This window comes from Stegostoma tigrinum, chromosome 8, assembly GCF_030684315.1.
Source record: "Stegostoma tigrinum isolate sSteTig4 chromosome 8, sSteTig4.hap1, whole genome shotgun sequence".
NCBI lineage: Eukaryota > Metazoa > Chordata > Chondrichthyes > Orectolobiformes > Stegostomatidae > Stegostoma > Stegostoma tigrinum.
This window is the reverse complement of record NC_081361.1, coordinates 67,636,482-67,654,065: the sequence shown is the minus strand read 5'-3', so window position 1 is coordinate 67,654,065 and position 17,584 is coordinate 67,636,482. Positions and strand designations below refer to the sequence as shown.

The 17,584-nt window shown below is 44.1% G+C and overlaps 1 protein-coding gene across 2 annotated transcripts in view; it reads right to left on the bottom strand.

Moving 5' to 3' along the window:
• Positions 1–17,584, bottom strand: part of gpbp1l1 (GC-rich promoter binding protein 1-like 1) — an 85,651-nt gene that overhangs the window by 47,720 nt on the left and 20,347 nt on the right. The gene's annotated exons all lie outside the window — the stretch shown is intronic.

Sequence of the window (17,584 nt, the reverse complement as noted above, 5' to 3'; positions counted from 1 at the left end):
GGTGTGGAGGCTAGATCACTGAAAATATTTAAGGAGGAAACAGATGGATTTTTGACAAATCAGGAGTCAAGAGCTACAGGGAACTGGTTTTAAAAAAAATAAGATTTGAGGCCTGGTGTAGATCAGGCATAATCTTACAATGGCAGGACAAGCTCAAGGCACAAGATTACCCATAGTCCAATTTCTTTTGTTCTTATTAAAAGCTCTCTCAGGAATTAAACAAGTCAGTCATAGGGGAAAAACTTGATCAATCATTTGCAAAAACCCACAGATATGAACTGATGGAAGTGATTATTTGTAACATCTGGAATAACTGATTCTACCACTTATGAACAATAGCCTTTGAAACTGTGTGCTCTATTATTTTCCAACACCCTCCGTCAATAATGATGTATTGAGGTTGCTGCTAACCATGATTACAAGTGGTGCTAAAGAGTCTGAAAAACATACACCAAGAATAACTAATATCAGCAGAAACCCTTCCACTGATTGGAGTCATACTTGGCACAAAAGGGACACAACATCTCAGCCTGAGGATATCATCACAGGAGGTCCTGAAGATTCAACAAGTCAGCTGCATTTGCCTACAGAAAGACAGATAAAGCTTTTCTGTGATAAAGGGAACTGCAGATGCTGGAGAATCCAAGATAATAAATTGTGAGGCTGGATGAACACAGCAGGCCAAGCAGCATCTCAGGAGCACAAAAGCTGATGTTTCGGGCCTAGACCTTTTCTGTAATGATTTGTGTGTTCAACTCCACAAAGCCAATGCTTCAAGGAATTTATTATACATGAGCTTCAGCCAATAATTATCAAGCAATATTTGTCCCATAGAAGTAAAACCATTGCAGAAAACACTTCATACCAGAACAGATTTTAATGACAAATTGGATACAGCACTTTGAGCAAAAGGGATCAACAAAAGCAGGAAAAGGCAACTCAGTTGGATGATTAGGTATGATCACTTGAAGACTGCACAAAGTTTCTGTACCTCTTAAAAAGGCATTTTACTGATGAAGGGTCTAGGCCCGAAACGTCAGCTTTTGTGCTCCTGAGATGCTGCTTGGCCTGCTGTGTTCGTCCAGCCTCACATTTTATTATTTTACTGAATTCTGCCCATTTGTTGGATGTGTGCAACTGTAATATTCTACAAAACTTGCATTTTTATAGCATCTCTGACATGGCAAACATTCTAACAACTTAAGTACTATTAATAGCAACCATCTTTACAACTGACACATCATTTGGCTGCCGAATACATATATATATCTAACTTGGTATTTTAGTTGCAGTGTATGTTATCTCTGGCATGAACCAAAGAAATCTGCCACATGCAGCAATTTGCAAACCCATTCTCCACTTTTCAAATGAACACACCAGCAATGCACAGGAACACTATTACTTTCATAATGCAGGGAAAGGGAAGGCCCTCATTACTTCACAGTCCACAGTATTGTACTCCACAGTTGCCCAAAGGTTTCCTCTATTTTCAATTTCAAATAATGGAAGTGCATCATTCTCCTCCTCCTCCTCATCTACATCCCCCTGACTTTCCTTCAATTACTCATTAATCTTCATGCAATAGATTATAGCCAATCCCAACTTTTTCACATTTTCCAACCATTATTCTTCCATCTGAGAACTTCTTCATGCTCTAATTTCAGAAAACAACTAAGAGCAAGAGTAGCCAAACCAGCTCAAGCTTCAAAATCTCCCCTCCCCCAACCACATCCCAAAACCAACTCATCCCTCACATTCCGTCCCTGCAATAACCACCAAAAGAGAATCCCCCTTGTCCTCACATACCACCCCACCAATCTCCAGATCCAACGCATCATCCTCCGACACTTCCGCCGTCTACAATCTGACCCCACCACCAAAGACATTTTTCCCTCCACGCCCTTGTCTGCTTTGTGGAGGGACCACTCTCTCCGTGACTCCCTTGTCCGCTCCACTCTCCCCTCGAACTCCACCACACCCAGCACTTTCCCCTGCAACCGCAGGAAGTGCTACACCTGCCCCCACACCGCCTCCCTCACCCACATCCCAGGCCCCAAGAAGACTTTCCACATGAAGCAGATGTTCACCTGCACATCTGCTAATGTGGTGTACTGCATCTGCTTTTCCCATTTGTGGCCTCCTGTACATCGCAGAAACCAAATGGAGGCTTGGGGATCGCTTTGCAGAACACCTACGCTCGGTTCGCAACAAACAACTGCGCCTCCCAGTCGCAAACTATTTCAACTCCCCCTCCCATTCCGCCACGTCCATCTTGGGCCTCCTGAGGTGCCATAATGATGCCACTCTTAGGGTGCAGGAACAGCAACTCCTATTCCGCTTGGGAACCCTGCAGCCCAATGGTATCAATGTGGATCGCACAAGCTTCAGAATCGCTCCTCCCCCTACCGCATCCCAAAACCAGCCCAGATCATTAATATATATCAAAAAAAAAAGCAAGGATCACAATATTGGCCAGGGGAACTCCAATACAAACATTCCTCAAGTCCAAATATCCATCCACAATACTTTGTTTCATATCACTTAGCAATTTTGTATCCACATTGCTATTGTTCCATGCTCCTCCAAACACCCGTGTGAGTTTTACCCCAGTCTCAGTTTTTCTGCCACTGAAACCCTCATTCATACTTTCCTTACTTCTTGAAATCACTATTCCAATATATCTCTGATGAAGGGTCTTGGCCCGAAACGTCAGCTTTTGTGCTCCTGAGATGCTGCTTGGCCTGCTGTGTTCATCCAGCCTCACATTTTATTATCTTGGAATCTCCAGCATCTGCAGTTCCCATTATCTCAGCTCATTCCCTGCCTCCTTAACCTGTTCTTCCTCTCACCTATCCCCTCCTCCCACCTCAACCCACACCCCCATTTCCTTCCTACTAACCTCATCCCGCCCCCTTGACCTGTCCGTCCTCCCCGGACTGACCTACCCTCTCCCTACGTCCCCACCCACAATCACCTCTACTGGCTCTATTTTCGCCTCTTTAACTTGTCTGTCTCCTCTCCACCTATCTTCTCTTCTATCCGCCTCCCCCTCTCTCCCTATTTATTTCTGAACCGTCTCCCCCTCCTCTGTCTGAAGAAGGGTCTAGGCCCGAAACATGAGCTTTTCAGCTCCCAAAATGCTGCTTGGCCTGATGTGTTCATCCAGCTCTACACCTTGTTATCTCAGCTCCTCAAGCTTGTTTTGCCATTTAATACAATTATTACTGATCGCATCTTAGCCACAACTCTGCTTTCCTGCCCAAACTACATAGCCCTTAACTAATTTCTAATTGAAAATCTGGCTATCTTCCTTCAATTTATTAAATGTCCAAGCATCCACCATACTCAACCGTAATGTCTTCTTTCCAACTCATTCCGGGTCATTCTGCTCCAGAAGCACAGTTCATTCAAGACACCCTGAAAGTCACAATAATTATTTTCTTAAAATCTCGGCTCATTCTCAGCGTTTACTTACTTATATTTTGAGAACGTAGGGTTTTCCATTGATAACTCTACCCCCAATGTACATTAGCAAGCACAGGGATCATAGCAGGACAGGGCCTGTTGCAGTTTAAGTCACAGGCAGCAAAGCTTTTGATCGCCAAGTTTATGGAGAGTAGAATGTGAGAAAACAGTCAGGAGTATATTGGAATAGTGATTTCAAGAAGTAAGGAAAGTATGAATGAGGGTTTCAGTGGCAGAAAAACTGAGACTGGGGTAAAACTCACACGGGTGTTTGGAGGAGCATGGAACAATAGCAATGTGGATACAAAATTGCTAAGTGATATGAAACAAAGTATTGTGGATGGATATTTGGACTTGAGGAATGTTTGTATTGGAGTTCCCCTGGCCAATATTGTGATCCTTGCTTTTTTTTGATATATATTAATGATTTGCATCTTGGTGCACAGAAAAACAATTTCCAACTTTGCAGATGACACAAAACCTGTAAAGAATTGCTTATTGTGAACAGGACACTGTGGAACTCCAAAAAGCACATTCACAAGTTGGTGGAATAGGAAGGCAGATAGGAGATGAGATTCAACATAGAGAATTATACATTATGCACTTGATTTTTTCAAAGTTCTTTTGAATAATATAAAAAACATATTTCTAATGGAGGTGCAGGAGCAGAGGGGCCTGAGTGCATACGTGCACAGATCATTGAAGGTTGCAAGACAAGTGAAGAGCAGCAGTTAATAAATCAAGCTGTGGCCTTGACTTTATGAAGAGGAGGACAGAGCACAAGTACAAAGAGGTGATTCTGAACTTGCGCAAGACACATGTTTGACTTCAGCCCGCGCTTTGTGTATAGTTCTGGGTGCGACGTTATAGGAAAAACTTCAAAGGAAAACATGAAAAACATGAGAATGCAAAGCAATTCAAGAACACGTCCAGGAAAGAGGAACTTGAGTTATGAGGATAGATGTTAGAAGTTAGGACTGTTCTGTTTGGAGAGAAGGTGGCTAAGAGGAGATACAATCCAAGTTCTCTTAGTTGAGCATTCTGGATCGAGTTGATGAAGAGAAGCATTTGTCACTCGTAAAAGGACCAAAGAACAAAAGGGCATAGCATTAAAAAATGATATGCAAAGTGAAGGAGTGAGGTACTGAATGCATGCCTAGAAATGTGGTGAAGGCGAAATTAATTGAGGTATTCAAGAGGACATTAATTTATTATTTGGATATAAGTAATCCAAAGATATGGGGAAAAGGCAGGAGACTGGCTCAAGGTAATGATGCTCATTTGAAGATGTGGCTCAGGTTCAATCAGCTGAATCGCCTTCTTTTGTGCTGTAACAACTGTGATACTCCTGTATGTTTTGAATACTTTCTGACAATCACTTATTTGCAGCATTTCTCCTACTAATGATACATGTTCAATACTTTTGAAATACTAATTGAAATAAAAACTTTATTGAAGCAAATTTCAGGGATCAATCACCCACCGAATGGCTTGGACAGAGTGGACGTTGGGAAGATGCTTCCATTGGTAGAAGAGATTAGTACCTGAGGACACAGCCTTGGATTAAAGCAAAGACCCTTTGGGACAGAGATAAGGAGAAACTTCTTCAGCCAGAGAGTGATGAATCCATGAAATTCATAGCCACAGAAGGCTGTGGAGGCCAGGTCATCGAGTATATTTAAGATGGAGATAGGTTTCTCAACCCCTTTCTCCCCATGACAATCTATCAGTCACGGATGAATGGCAGAGCAGTCCCCATGGGCCAAATGGCCTAATTTCTGCTTCCATGTCTTATGATGTCTAATTTGTTCATGACATTTACCAATCACTGACCAGATGCTTCCCAGGTACGTACATTGTGGTATCTGTTCCAGCTCTGAGTTCCACCTGAGCCCAACATTCCACCATTATTATTTACTATCTTCACAAATTGTGCCTTTCTTTTCAAAAAAAAACATGGGAAGCTTCCATAATTGAAATTAATGCTTCCTTCATTCATTCATTCCATCTACTGGTATTGTTATGTAGATCTTCTGCTGCTTTAGCCACTAGGATCTGGTTACTTGCAATGCTTTGAGATGTTGCACAGTGTAATGAAAGACCTGAGAAATCTATTTAAAAAGTTCAAAGTAAATCATAGTGGGGGCCAATGGAAAAAACATTGATAAGAAAACAAAAATTTCTCAATCACTTCTCAAATGACCTCAACGCAATGTATGATAAAGATCCACAATAGCCTTAATTAAAATCCCTCAGATTTTCCCATCTCACTGATTAAAAGACCTGAAAAAAATCTGGTATGGCTAATGAAACAATCTTCTGTCCATTGGCTTGACTAAGTTAACCATGTCCAGGATTTTACATGCCAGCACTTATAAAAAGCAAAAAAGTTATCCAGGGACATAAGGGCACTTTTATACACACTAATTTCACCGTTCACTCTCATCCTAGTTTACCTAGAGCTGTACTATTCTTAAAATGTTAAAAAAAGTCTACAACTACATTTTAATAACGCACTCCTGGGTGCGTTTCAAACGCGAGACCCTACACCATAGGGTCTCCCTCCCATTCACCTCCTCGAACCTTAATAAGAGGCTGTAGACTCGCTAAGATTTTCAGGTTTTCTCTTTTTTGTTTCTCTTCCTAGTTTAGTACTGTGTGAGCTTTCAGATTAGCGGTGTATGGATGTTAGGACAGTTACATGTTCCTCCTGCAGAATGTGGCAGGTGAGAGACACGACACATGTCTCCGCTGGCCACATCCACGGGAAGTGCACCCAACTCCAGATCCTCGAAAACCGAGTTAGGGAACTGGAGCTGGATGGACTACAGATCATCCGGGAGGCTGAGGGGGAAATTGAGAGGATGTACAGGGAGGTGGTCACTCCTCAAGCGCAGAATAAGGACAGCTGGGTTGCAGTCAGGGGGCAGAAAGGGAACCGACAGACAGAGCAGGGGTCCCCTGTGGCCGTTGCCCTCAGCAATAAGTATACCGCTTTGGATACTGCTGGTGGGGACGACCTACCAGGGGAAAGCCACAGTTGTCAGGTCTCTGGCACTGAGGCTCAGAAGGAAAGGGGGGAGAATAGTAAAAAACTAGTTGTAGGGGACTCCATAGTTAGCCAGATTGACAGGAGATTGTGTGGTCAGGAACGGGACTCCTGGAAGGTACGTTGCCTCCCAAGTGCCAGGGTCCGGGATGTCGCTGATCGGGTCTACAAGATTCTGAACAGGGAGGGTGAGCAGCCAGAAATCGTGGTACACATTGGCACCAATGACATAGCCAGGAAAGGGATTAAGGATCTGAAAAGGGACTACAGAGAGCTAGGTTGGAAGCTGAAGAGCAGGACGAGTAGTGTTCTCAGGTTTGCTACCGGTGCCACGAGATAGTGAGGTGAGGAACAGTCAGTGAGTGCAGCTTAACACATGGCTGTGCAGCTGGTGCAGGAGGGAGGACTTCTGATACTTAGACCATTGGGATGCCTTCTGGGGAAGGTGGGACCTGTACATGAAGGACGGGTTGCACCTGAACTGGAGGGGCATAAATGTCCTGGGTGGGAGATTTGCTCGAGTGGTTTGGGAGGGTTTAAACTAGTTTGGCAGGAGGGTGGGAACCACAGCTACACATCTGAGGGAGAGAGGGGGTGTAGTAGTAGATGAGGCAGTGGCAGGATGCAGTGAATCTACTGGGAAGGTTTTTCATATGATGGAACGAAGGGATCAGTTAAAATGTGTCTGCTTTAACGCAAGGAGTATCAGAAATAAGAGTGACGACCTTGGAGCATGGATCAATACTTGGGACTATGACCTTGTAGCCATAACGGAGACGTGGGTTTCACAGGGGCAGGAATGGTTGCTAGATGTTCCAGGGTTTAGAACATTTAAAAAGAACAGGGAAGGGGAAAAAAAAGAGGGGGTGTGGCGTTGCTAATCAGAGAGCGCATCACAGCAAGAGAAGTGAAGGTTGCCGAGGAAGATTTTGTCGACTGAGTCAGTATGGGTGGAAGTTAGGAACAGCAAGGAAGCAGTCACCTCACTTGGGGTTTTCTACAGACCCCCAAATAGCAGCAGGAAGATCGAAGAACTCATAGGCCGGCAGATTATTGAAAAGTGCAAACGTAGCAGGGTTGTTGTTATGGGTGACTTCAACTTTCCCAATATTGATTGGTGCCTCCTTAGTGCAGTTGGTTTGGATGGAGCCGTTTTTGTCAGGCGTGTTCAGGAGGGCTTCCTTACTCAGTAGGTGGACAGGCCGACGAGGGGAGAGGCCATTGTGGATTTGGTGCTCGGCAATGAGCCAGGACAGGTGTCAGATCTTGTGGTGGGAGAACACTTCGGCGACAGTGACCACAACAGCCTCACATTTACCGTAGCCATGGAGAGGGAAAGGAGCAGTTACCAGGGGAAGATATTTAACTGGGGAAAAGGAAACTATGACGCTATCAGGCAGGAGTTGGGAAGTACAGATTGGGAGCAATTGTTCCACAGAAAGGGCCCAACAGACATGTGGAGACTATTTAAGGAGCAGTTGTTGTGAGTGATGCATAAATTTCTTCCTCTGAGACAGATAAGATTAAGGAGCCTTGGATGACGGGAACAGAGGTGCTTCTCGTCAAAAAGAAAAGGGCAGCTTACCTAAGGTGGAGGAAGCAAGCGTCCAGCACAGCTTTAGAGGATTACAGGCTTGCTCAGAAGGAGCTCAAAAGTGGACTGAGGGCAGCCAGGAGGGGGCACGAAAAAGGCTTGGCAGGAAGGATTAGGGAGAACCCGAAGGCATTTTACTCATATGTGAGGAATAAGAGAATGATCAGGGAAAACATAGGGCCGATCAGGGATAGCGTAGGGAATGTGTGTGTGGAGTCTGAGCAGATAGGGGAAGCCCAAAATGAGTTTTTTTGCTTTGGTTTTCACTAAGGAAAGGGACCTTGTTGTGAATGAGAGCTTTGAGGAGCAGGAAAACAGGCTTGAACAGATTGAGATTGAGCAAGGTGATGTGCTGGAAATTTTGGCAAACATTAAGATTGATAAGTTCCCAGGGCCAGACCAGATTTATCCTTGGTTGCTCCAGGAAGCGAGAAAGGAGGTTGCTAAGCCGCTGACAAAGATCTTTGTTTCCTTACTCTCCACGGGAGTCGTACTGGAAGATTGGTGGGAGGCAAATGTTGTTCCTCTTTTCAAGAAAGGGAATAGGGAAATCCCTGGAAATTACAGACCAGTCTTACGTCTGTGGTCAGCAAGGTTTTGGAAAGAACTCTGAGGGATAGGATTTGACGACTATTTGGAAAAGCATAGCATGATTAAAGGGAGTCAGCAGCTTTGACGGGGGCAGGTCATGCCTCACAAATCTTATTGAGTTCTTTGAGGAGGTCACAAGACAGGTTGACGAGGGTCGAGCAGTGGATGTGGTGTACACGGACTTCAGCAAGGCATTTGATAAGATTCCCCACGGCAGGCTCATTCATAAAGTCAGGAGTTTGGGGATACATGGAGATTTGGCTGTCTGGATTCAGAATTGGTTGGCTGACAGGAGGCAGAGAGTGGTTGTAGATGGTAAGTATTCTGCCTGGAAGTCAGTGCTGAGTGGTGTCCCACAGGGCTCTGTTCTTGCGCCTCTGCTCTTGGCAGTTTTTACAAGTGGCTTGGATGAGGAGGTTGAGGGGTGCGTATGTTTGCTGATGACACAAAGGTTGGAGGTGCCATTAATAGTATCGAGGGCTATTGCAGGCTTCAGCGAGACATTGACAGTATGCAGAGCTGGGCTGAGAAATGGCAGATGGAGTTCAACCTGGATAAACGCGAAGTGATGCATTTTGGAAGGGTGAACTTAAATGCTGAATATAGGATTAACGGCAGGATTCTCGGCAGTGTAGAGGAACAGCGGGATCTGGGAGTTCAAGTGCATCGCTCCCACAAAGTTGCCACCCAAGTGGATACGGTTGTTAAGAAAGCATATGGTGTTTTGGCTTTCATTAACAGGGGGATCGAGTTTAAGAGCCGCGACGCTTTGCTGCAGCTCTACAAAACCCTGGTGAGACCACACTTGGAATATTGTGTCCAGTTCTGGTTGCCCGCCTACAGGAAAGATGTGGAGGCTTTGGAGAGGGTGCAAAGGAGGTTTACCAGGATGCTGCCTGGACTGGAGGGCTTGTCTTACGAGGAGAGGTTGACTGAGCTCAGGCTTTTCTCTCTGGACAGAAGGAGGAAGAGAGGTGATCTGATGGAGGTGTACAAAGTAATGAGAGGCATGGATAGAGTTGATAGCCAGAGACTTTTCCCCAGGGCAGGATTGACTACCACCAAGGGCCAGTTTTAAGGTGTTAGGAAGAAGGTATAGAGGAGACGTAGGAGGGATGTTCTTCATCTAGAGAGTTGTGAGCGCATGGAATACTTTGCCAGTGGTAGTCGTGGAAGCGGAGTCATTAGTGACATTTAAGCAACTGCTGGACATGCACATGGAGAGCAGTGAATTGAGGGGAATGTAGGTTAGGTTATTTTATTTTTGGATTAGAATTAATCCACGGCACAACATCGTGGGCCGAAGGGCCTATACTGTGCTGTACCTTTCAATGTGCCATATTCTATATTTAGGCAGATTTGGTCAACATTTGGTCTTGGGGGATGTTAAGTGGGAAATGAGCTTTGAACGACACAAAGTCCAAACAACAAGTACTTTCAAAAAGAGAGAAAGTGACAATTAACTATGTTAACATTGGTGAATCTCCCATCATTAACATCTTGCAGGGAAGTCGACCATTGCGCCCCTTTTCCCAGTATGGTTGTCAGGTCTGACATGAACTTGCCATAGTAATTTACAAGTCTCAAGAATGATCTCAGTCGAGACTGATTCTCTGGTCTAGCAGCCTTCTTGATAGCCTCCATCTTCTTGGGTGCCTTGTGTTATCCCTCACCATCGACTACACGCCCTGGGTACTCTATAGAGTCCCTAAAATAAACTCACATTTATCGCTTTTTATTAGCGGGCGGTGTTCCTGCAACTTTTTTTTTAAATAAAGGTTTCTTCTAGATTTCTCAAAATGGTTCTCTTTGGAGGATCTAGTAACCAAAATATTGCGTAGACACCATCTGACATCTGGCAATCCACTCAAAATGTGGCCAATGGCTCTCTGGAATACAGCCAGCACTGACATGATGCCAAAAGACAGTTGCTTGTAGCAACAGTCCCGTGTGTCACTATCGTCAGAGGCAGCTAGGACTCCTTGCAGATGAGGATCACAAAGTCGGCTTGTGACAGATCCATTTTTGAGAATTTGTTCCTCTCAGCCAATCCACTGAACAGGTCCTCGATACACAGAAGTGAGTTTTGACCCAGACGCAGGGTTGGGTCAACTATCATGTTAAAGTCATGGCCAATCCTCACCATGCCATCAGCTTTTAAGATCGGGATGGGTGGAGTGGCCCATTCAATGATGATTACTGGCTCCAAACCTCCCAGGGTTCACCAGCCATTCCAGTTCCACCTCCACTTTAGACCAGATGGCTCACTGTACTGTACTGGTCACACCTTCAGATGGCTTGAATCAACAGAGATTTAATTTCTACTTGTTTGATTTCCCCAAGGATTCCCTTGAATACATCATTATACCTGTCCAAAAATCTCCTGAAAACTCATTTGAGTCAGCCAGCCTATTAACCACATCCTTCTTAAACTTAAGTTTCTGTAATTAGGAGTGTGTGAATAGTGCAAAATAGTCACCTTTCACTACATCGAGGGGCGTTTGACACACTGGTACTGTTGCTGTACTTTTAACAGTACACAGCCTTCAGCAGCATCACTTGTTCTGTGTATATCCATCATGTAATCTAGGCAGGCTTCTGTGGCAGTGCCTTCAACCTTTTCCAACATTGATTTGGGAATCAGAGACACCACCACACCTGCATTCGCTTTGGGCTTTGCTGTCTTACCCTTTAATTCAGGAAGAACCAAGCAAGGATCAACTTCACTCCATACTGACAGAATGTTTAACCAGAGCTGCACTGACTCTGGGCCTTCTACTTCTGCAGACCTGGCTGACTCTCAATCTACTCCCTGGTATGTGCCTTATGTCTTGTCTTCTGAATTGCCTCCTTTAGACACCCGTTCTCATGCTTCAGCTTTATTGAGCAATTTTGGGCAATATGGCCCACTCGCTTATGCCTGTAGCACTATGTTTCTCGAGCTCAATACATTGACTTCTTGTGACCATTCTTGCCATATCGACGATATTCGTTGGTAGCACCTGCTGCTGAGTTTTCACTACTCTGTGCACCCAGGCGTTGTCACTCAACTACGCTGTTTCCCTGGTGGCCAAGTCTATCAAGATAGCAATTTTGAAATCTGCCTTGAAATCCAGGTCTCTCCTCGTTAGCAGCTTCTATTGGATGGCTGTGTGTTGGAAGCTACAAACCAAATGGCCCCACAAGGCATCTTGGAGAAACACTCCAAATTTGCAATGTTCCACGAACCTTTAAGGCTGCCACAAATTGGGCGATGGACTCTTTTGGAATGTATATGTTATCCAATCATAGAGCTGGAAAGCATGGAAAGAGACCCTTCGGTCCAATTCGTCCCTGCCAACCAGATGCCCCAAATAAAACAAGCCCCATTTGCCAGCATTTGGTCTAAACTCTTCCTATTCATATACCCATCCAGATGCCTTTTAAATGATGTAATCATACCAGCCTCCACCACTTCCTCTGGCAGCTCATTCCGTAATCGCACCACCCTCCACATGTCAAAGTTGCCCCTTAGGGTCCCTTTTATATCTGCCCCCTCTCACCTTTAACCCATGCCCTCTAGTTTTGGACTCCCCTACACCTGGGAAAAGACCTTGGGTATTCACCCTATCCCTGACCCTCATGATTTTCTAAGATTCTAAGGTCACCCCTCATCCTCCAAAGCTCCAGGTAAAGTAGCCCACGCTATTTATTTAGCCTCGCCCTACAACTCAAACCCTCCAATCCTGGCAACATCCTTGTAAATCTTTTCTGAACCTGTTGTAGTTTCAAAACATCCTTGCTATAGCAGGGAGACCAAAATTGCATGCAGTATTCCAAAACTGGCCTAACCAATGTCCTATATAGTCACAACACAACCTCCCAACTCCTATACTCAATGCTCTGGTAATCTTGCCTTTATTGGTAAAGCATCTTCTTCACTAACAAAAATCAAAGATGCTGGAAGAACTCAGCAGATCCAGTAGCATCTGAGAAGAAAAATCAGAGTTAACATTTCAGTCCAATGATCTTTCCTGAGAACTGATGGTAGTTAAGAAAATGTTAGTTTATTTGGGGAGGCGTGGAGGAAGGAAGGAGGGAACAATAGGTCAGGATTGAGCCGAGGGAGAGGGAGAGGGAGAGAACCAGGTAACTGTCAAAGGAGGAGATAACAAATCTGGCTAGGAGGGTGAATAGCTATTAATGGAAGCTGTTAATGGCCAGCAATGGGTAGTGTGTAATGGCAAGCTCTGTGATAAAGTCCAGTGTGTGGGATTAGGGGTTAGGGTACAGAAGAGTTCAGGCCCTAAAATTATTAAATGCGATATTGAGTCTGGAGGGCTGCAAGGTATCCAACCAGAAAATAAGAGTGTTGTTCTTCCAGCTTGCTCTGAACTTCGCTGGAACACTGCAGCAAGCCTAGGACAGAGATGTTGGCCAGGGAACAGGGTGGTGCATTGAAGTGGCAGGCAATTAGAAGCTCAGTGTATTTTTGCAGGCAGAACAAAGCTGTTCTGCAAAACAGTCACTCAACCTACACTTGGCTTCCCCAATGTAAAGGAGACCACACTGAGTAATATAGACTAGATTGCACGAAGTGCAGGTGAGGTGCTGCTTCACCTGAAAGGTGTGTTTGGGCCCTTGGATGCCAGGGAGGGGCACTGTAAATAGGCATGTGTTACGACTTCAGCTGTTGCAGGGGAAGAAGCCATGGGATGGTGGTCAGGAAGTGAAGGAAGAGTGGACTCGCGTGACCTGGAGGGAACAGTCCTTGCAAAAGGCAGACCAAGGAGAGGAGGGGAATTCGTGTGGTGGAAATGGCGACTGATGATCTTTTGGATGTGGACGCTGGTGGGATGTTAGCTAAGGACAGGGGGAACCCTATCGCTGTTACATTAGAGGAGAGTGGGGGTGAGGGCAGAAGTGCAGAAGATGGGTCAGACTCAGTTGAGGGCCCTGTTGACAATGGTGCTAGGGAACACTCAATGGTACTCAAGAAAACTGATACCATAATGTCTTCAGCCACCTTATTTGTCTTTAACAAAGCATCAAAATGTTGGGCGTACAGAATCCAACATTGCCTCCTCATCGAATGGTCCCAAATCGAGTCGCCATTTGCAGCCCGATTCCCTTCGGCGAACACCCAATGTGTCAGCTGCTCCCTCACTAACTTTGTTCGCGTACTTTTCTAGCCTGGCATCACCCGCAGCCTGAGTCCCCTTGTGATCACTCTCTGAAGCAAGTTCCTGGGTGAGTACTACCCTCTTCAGCTGTCAGCTGCAACTCAAGTCCCCTCATGACTGCTGCGCTCCAGCGTGCTCTTCACAGCATACCATTCTTCCCTGGCTCCACTCCAAATCCCCACACCACCACTGGAAAACTTCTAAGCAACCTCCTTTGACAACCGAAACCAACCCAATGAGGGGAGGAGAAACAAGTTCATTTGGAAGAACATGGCTGAAGTGAACAATACAAAATTATTGAAAATATGATGTATGATGAACTCATCTGACAAAATTTGTTCTGACAAAAGGTGTTAGACCTGAAACATTAATGGCGTTTTTCTCTCTATAGCTGGTGCATGAAATGCTAGCTATTTCCAGTGTTTATTCATGACATTGTTAATTGAGTCCTTCAAATGAAGTAATGGAAAGATCGCCAATTTAAGACTGAGATGAGGAGGAATTTCTTCTCAGAGGATTGAGCGTCTTTGGAACTCCTTGCCACAGATGGCTATGGGGGCAGAGACCTTCAGTGTATTAAAGTTGAAATACATGGATGCATTCTTCATCAGTAAGAGTGTTTTGATTCAGGTGTTGCACATACAAACTTTCAAAAGTAATTTACTAAATTACTGTATTGTGATTTAGCAGTATTAGAGAATATACTGAGGATGCAAAACGCAGCAAGTATGCTGAATTTTTTTTCAGACTCTATGCAAGGCCACAATGCTCTTCCACAGTGGTTGATATCAAGATCACTGTTCTTTTTAATTACAGCTTTGTCTTAGATATAGACCTTAATTTATAAGTTTGGAGACAAAACAGAATTTGGAAATGTAGTCAACAATAGGGAACAGTAATAATAATGTACTTTGTGAGAACTTACACCAGTGAAATGTGAAAATATTCACGGCAGATTAAATTTAATGCAAAGAAGTATGAAATGAAGAACAAGGAGGGGCAACATAAGCTTAAAGATTCAATTTAAAGTGGTGATGCAGGAACACGAGTGCTTGAGATTCATACAGTACTAACCATGGAAGTTAAGAAGAGCATGAAGTTGAAGTTGAAAGAATTGGCATGTCAAGAAGCTGAGGTGAGCGACAGCCCAAAAGACTGGGATAAATTCAGAATCCAGCAAAGAAGAATGAAAAAAGGTAATAAAAACAGAAAACAAATAACAAAGGCAAACTGTGAAGAAAATAGAGTTTATTTAAATACATTTAAAAGAAGAGGGGGGGGGGTCAAAGTGAACACATAGGCCCCTTAGAAAATGAATCTAGAGACGGTTTTGGTGAACAAGGAAATGCCAGAAGAGTTAAACAAATATTTCACATCAGTCTTTGTGGTGGAAAATATTTTGAATATTTGGTTAATATTAAAGAATACCACAGAGCAATTAAGTATTGGATAAAACTAATGGAGCTTAAGGCAGGCAAGTCCCCTGGCCCTGATGGCCTGCATTCAAGGATCCTAGAAGCAGAGCTAAGGGATCGTAGATGTTTCATTTGTAATTTGCCAAAAAAAAAGCTACAATTCTGGAGAAGTACAAAATGAATGGAAAACATCCACTGTAGCTAAAACTGACACCCCTACTCAAAAAGGGAGGGTGGCAAAAAAAAATGCCAATTAGCTGAATATCAACTGCTGAAAAAGTATTGGAATCTTGAACGTTCTGGCAAAGATCTGCACCTCAGGTTGTGGGTAAGGTTGTTGACTTGCTTGCTGAGCTGACTTGTTTTCATTCAAATGTTTTGTCACCATGCTCGGTAACATCATCAGTGGAGCCTCCAATCAAGCGAGGTTATTCTACTCTGCTTGGAATTTATTCCATCTGGCCTGTTATGGTGAATGGTATCAATTCCGGTTTTGATCTGTATGGGTTTGTATATGGGGTCCAATTCTATATGTTTGTTGATTGCATTACAGGTAGAGACCACGCCTCTAGGAATTCCCATGTGTATCTATGTTTGGCTTGGGCTACTATGGTTATCTTGTACCAGTTAAATTGATGGCCTTCATTGTCTGAGAGTGTGCTGATATTAAGGCAAGTTCATCATATCATTTTGCTACTAACTGATGTTCAAGTATTCTGATAGCGAGTTTCCTTCCTGTCTGTCCGATGTAATGTTTGTGGCAGTCGTTGCATGGTATTTTGTAAACTACGTTGACTCTGCATGTTGTGGGAATGGGGTCTTTCATCCTTGTGCGTCTTTGCCAGAGTGGCTGTGGAATACCATGATTCCGAATGGTCTTAGGAGTCCTGTTGTCAGTTCTGATAATGTTCTTGACGTAGGACAGTATGGCCAGTGTGTTAGGACATACTGTGTCCTCCTGTTGTTGTCTGTTTTGTAGGCATCTGTGGATGAAGTCGCGGGGATATCTGTTCATAGTGAGGATTTTGTGTAGGTGCTCTTCTTCTTTCCTGCGTAGTTCTGGACTGTTGAAGTGTGTCCTAATGCAGCTTTGTGGATGTTGGGGTGGATTGACAGCAGGAAAACACAATGGCACTTCAGAGGCTGCATTGACGAAGTTATCCAGCAGGATAATGAACCGTCTGCAGAAAAACAATGAACCAGCTCAGCGAGCCAACCAACCACAGCCCGAGCTACAAATCAACTCTAAAACCTTAAGAGATTCAGCATGCTTCAAAGAGAAATCATGTCTTAATTTGTCGGAGCTTTGAGGAATTCTCAAACAGAGTCAATAATGGAGAACCAGATGATGTGTTGTATTTGAACTTCCAGAAGACATTCAACAAGGTACCTCACAAAGGTTAACTCATAAGTTAATAGCTCACCATTTTGGAGGTAGTATTTTGGCATGGAGAAAGAACTGGCACATGTGCAGGATACAATAAGTGGGGATAAGGGGTTCTTTTTCAGATCAGCAACCCATGACCAGCAGGGTCCCACAAGGATCAGTCTTAGGCTACAACTGGAATGTACGGCAGCCAAATTTGCAGATGACACAAACAGGTAGAAAGGCAAATTCAAGAGAGGTACAACAAGCTTAGAGGGAGATACTGATAGGTAAAGTCAGTGGAGAAAAAGTTGGCTGACGGAGTACAATTTTGGAAAACGTGAAGTTGTTCATTTTGGAAGGGAGAACAAAATAACCGATTATTATTTAAATAGAGAAAATTTACAGATATCGGCATCACAGAGGGACTTCGGGGTACTTGAATATGAAACAGAGCTAGCACATTGGTGCAGCAAGAAATCAGGAAAGCTAATGAAATGTTGGCCCTTTTTTTAAGGGGGTAGGAGTACAAGAGTAGGGAAGCCCTACTGTAACTGAACAAAATGGTAGCGAGCCCATTTCTGGAGTACCGAGCAATTTTGGTCCCTGTATTTAGGGAAGAAAGGGAGACAGTTCAGAGAAGATTCACTATGACGATTCACGGTCCGGAGTGACTGTCGTATGAGCAAAGGCTAAACAGGTTGGGATTCTACTTACTGAAGTTTTGAAGAATGAAAGGTATGTTCATTGAAACAGACGATTTTTAAGTGGTTTGACAGGGTTAATGCTGAGAGGATGTTTCGCCTCACAGGAGAGTATAGGACCAAATGGCACAGTCTCAGAATAAAGGGGTACCAATTTAAGACTGAGAACATGGTGCGTATTGAAGGCCAAGATAGATTCTTGATCAGTATGGAAACGAAGGGTCATGGAGAAAATTTA